The sequence below is a fragment of the Etheostoma cragini genome, chromosome 2, assembly GCF_013103735.1.
Source record: "Etheostoma cragini isolate CJK2018 chromosome 2, CSU_Ecrag_1.0, whole genome shotgun sequence".
NCBI lineage: Eukaryota > Metazoa > Chordata > Actinopteri > Perciformes > Percidae > Etheostoma > Etheostoma cragini.
Genome location: NC_048408.1, coordinates 29996216 through 30000624, shown reverse-complemented (window position 1 = coordinate 30000624; position 4409 = coordinate 29996216).

The following is a 4409-nucleotide window of genomic DNA, read 5'->3' as shown; positions in this document are numbered from 1 at the left end:
GAGAGAGAGAGAGATAGAGAGAGAGAGAGAGACAGAGAGAGAGAGAGAGACAGAGAGAGAGACAGAGAGAGAGAGAGACAGAGAGAGACACACACACACAGGAAGAGCTGATGTTAGATACAAGAAAACTACATTAACCCTCATGTTGTCCTTGGGTCATATTTACCCGTTTTCAGTTAATTCCCCCCCCCCACAAAATAAATGGACCGTCGAAATAAGCGCTAAAAAATGTCAACAACAACACACACTGTCTGTGTGTGTGTATATGTGTGTGTCTGTCTGTGTATACGTCTCTGTGTGTGTCTGTGTGTGTGTTTGTGTATGTCTCTGTGTGTGTCTGTGTATGTCTCTCTGTGTGTGTGTGTGTGTGTGTGTGTGTGTGTGTCTGTGTATACGTCTCTCTGTGTGTGTGTGTGTGTGTGTGTGTGTGTGTGTCTGAAATTACAAAATCTGTAAGACGTCTTTCACATCAGAGTGTTTCCTTTTGTCCGACCCGAAGAGATTCATTTTAACATCATGTGAAAACGTAAACGTCAGAACATGACGGGCTGTGTCCAGACAACGTGGTGAACTACGGTTCCTGTGTTGACGTGCCGCTGCAGTTCAGCAGGTTCTAGTTCTGCAAAGGCTCCGGTTTAACGTCCCACTTCCACTTTAAAGGACCAAGGACTTCTTCTTCACCAAGATAAGCTGTTGATTTACTCATTATCTTTGTGTTTTCTCAGCAAAATGTACTCAAAGTACAAAAAGTAAAAAGTATTGATTGAGCAGTAAAATCCTGTCAGTGTTTTTCCTTCTCTGACATTTCTATTTTAACCCTCGTGTTGTCCTCCTGGGTTAAAAACACACAAATATGTGGACAAAAATTTGACATTTTTGTCCCTTTTCAGACTTTTTTGTTTGAGTTCTCTATTACCTCCTTACTAGTTTTACTACTTTTTGGAAATCATGGTCAAAAACCCTCATTTATATAGAATTATACCTAACAGACTTATACCTACTTTAGTTAGAAAAGCAGAAATTATGAATTATTTTTGCCTAATACCTAAGATCAGAGGAATGAAAGTGATCAGTTGTATTTATAAAGAGCGTTTTAAGGAATCCAATCCATTTTTAAGGTAATTTGGTTAAAAAGAAGCTCATATTTCAGATATAGGCAGTTTTTTAAAGGGTCAGATTAGACCCGAGGACACCAGGAGGGGTAAGAATCAACTGAAGACTGGACTCGGTGGACAGGAACACAACTCTATAGTTATTATAACGTTGCTTTGCGTCAGGTGGGTGTGTAAATATCTCACTTCCCCAAAGCTGTCAGACAAATCTAGTGGAGTGCAGTATCTACCTGTGACATGTACACGAGTACAAGTGTAGTTCTATAGAAATGGAAATACTTAAATGAAGTACAAGTACCTTGTTTGCGCATTCTACTCAGGAAACCAAGGTGGTGTAGAGCAAGTGAATTGATCTGTCAAGCTGGAGTTATTACTTCATCTGCTTTACTGATGAATCTCCCGGTACACGTTCTGCTACGTCCTGCTACGTCCTGCTACGTTCTGCTACGTCCTGCTACGTCCTGCTACGTTCTGCTACGTTCTGCTACGTCCTGCTACGTCCTGCTACGCCATGTTACATACTGCTACATCCTGCTACGCCATGTTACATCCTGCTACATCCCGCTACGTCCTGCTACGTCCTGCTACGCCATGTTACATACTGCTACATCCTGCTACGCCATGTTACGTCCTGCTACATCCTGCTACGTCCTGCTACGTCCTGCTACGCCATGTTACATCCTGCTACGTCCTGCTACGTCCTGCTACATCCTGCTACGTCCTGCTACATCCTGCTACGTCCTGCTACGCCATGTTACATCCTGCTACGTCCTGCTACGTCCTGCAACATCCTGCTACGTCCTGCTACATCCTGCTACGTCCTACGTCCTGCTACGCCATGTTACATCCTGCTACGTCCTGCTACGTCCTGCTACGTCCTACATCCTGCTACGTCCTGCTACGTCCTGCTACGTCCTGCAACGTCCTACGTCCTGCTAATGCCCACAGTGCCCTGCTATGCCATGAACTACTACAAAGAACTCACTGTGGCCCTGTTGCTTGCTCTGGAGGAAACTACTAGACCTGTTGGGTCCTTGTAGATTCTGGAGTGTGGTCTAGACCTGCTCTATCTGTAAAGGGTCTCGAGATAACGCTGGTTATGAATTAATACTATAACTAAAATTGAAATTAAAATTGAATGTGATGTATAAATGTATGGGTCGCCTACATTCTTGTAGCTGTCATTTCCCATCTGATTGAACCGAGGTCCCGGTCCCCCTTATGGGATTACTGGTCTAGCTGTCTTATTTCATTGCTGTCTGTCTTGTGTATCTTTTTGTTGTTGTTGTTGTTTGTATGGACCTTGAGTCTAAAAATAAAGGCTATCTATCTATAATGTGTACACAAGTACTTGAGTAAATGTACTTAAGTTACATTCCAATACTGCAGTCTTCCAACGGGACAGGCAGCTGTGACAGAAGCTAGCCTGCTAGCATTAGCTTTAGCTTTAGCTCAGTTCCCGTGCAGACGTTGATTAATCTGCTAATGTTAAATCCACCGAGCTGACAGTGAAGTCAACACTACACGGTAACAAGACAACACACTACACAACATTTCAGTTTCGATGACAGGGCTGTTAAGGCTCTGAATTCCCGCGGCCCGTGTCGAAAGCTAATGCTAAAGCTAATGTTGTCCTGGGTTACACGTAGACGGGCTAATGCTAGCAGGCTAGCCAGGAAGCTAACAGCTAAACACTCTGACAAGGCGAAATGAAATAAAAGACACACACCGGGAGAGTTGCGTGTCAGCGGGGCTTCGGCCGCCTCCGTACCTTTCGTGTGAGGCACAGCAACCGGCGTTTGTCCTCTTCAACATCCCAGGAACACCGGAGGAACCGGGAGGAAAACAACCGGAGACACAGCAGCGGCAGATACAGCGACCATGATGCACTGCGGGAGGAGGGCCAGCCATCGGCCGCTTCTTCTGGTTTCACCCAAAGCTCGCTGCTGCCCCCTGCTGGCCAGTGGTAAAATAAAATAAAATAAAATAAAATAAAATAAAATAAAATAAAATAAAATAAAATAAAATAAAATAAAATAAAATAAAATAAAATAAAATAAAATAAAATAAAATAAAATAAAATAAAATAAAATTAAAATAAAGTGAAATAAAGTGAAAATAAAGTGAAATTGAATTAAATTAAATTAAATTAAATTAAATTAAATTAAATTAAATTAAGATGTAACAAAATAAAATAAAATAAAATAAAATAAAATAAAATTAAATTAAATTAAAGTGAAATAAAGTGAAAATAAAGTGAAATTAAATTAAATTAAATTAAATTAAATTAAATTAATTTAAATTAAATTAAATTAAGATGTAACAAAATAAAATAAAATAAAGTAACAAAATAAAATAAAATAAAGTAAGATTAAAATAAAATAAAATAAAATAAAATAAAATGAAATAAAATAAGATTAAAATAAGATTAAATTAAAGAAAAGAAAAGAAAAATAAAATGAAATAAATTATGTTGTAGCGTGTTCTTGGGCATTTTTAAGTCGGTATAGGTGAACATGGTGGCTGGTTGCTGTGGTTACTGTAGTGCAACAGTCAACATGACTGTTGAGTCAGCACTGCGGTTTTTATGGTGTTCACCGGTTTAGGTTGTATAAAATAACACCTGCATGATTTTAACAATATAATTAATTAACTATTGACATGTGTCTTGACAGGTGTCTTTGGTATGATTCTTGAAATAAGACCCTTCATCCAGTTTTTCTTACAGATGTTTTGGACGTAGTTTAACCTTAGAACCACTGTTGTTGGAACCAAACGTTTCCTCCGGCCACTGCTTCACATTAAAAGGTTAATTAAATCCAACTTGTGTGTAAAGCAGCTGTTCTGTTCTCACTGCTTACTCAGGCCTTGTGTTCAACAACTGCTTTATTTTACAGTTTTTATTCTATAATCACATATTTACACATTTCTTTGACTCATAAACCATCTTATACAGAATTCACGAAACAGACAAAAACTTTTCACACAAGATAGAGACATCCATTAACTTTTTCTACCCGGTATAACAAGGACACATGCTGTGTTCTGGAGACATTATGGGATGTAATAGGCCTCACTCTTAAATGAAGCTTCATGACACAATGAAATATTCAGCAATATGTTTTCTGTGGCTGCACATCGAATACTAATAAATGTGGATGTTCATTTAATAAGTGTGGATGAATTGTTCTGACCGCTCCGGTCTCAGGGGTCAGTCTCAGGGGCGAGCTCAGGGGTCAGTCTCAGGGGTCGGTGTCGGTCTCAGGGGTCAGTCTCAGGGGTCGGTGTCGGTCTCAG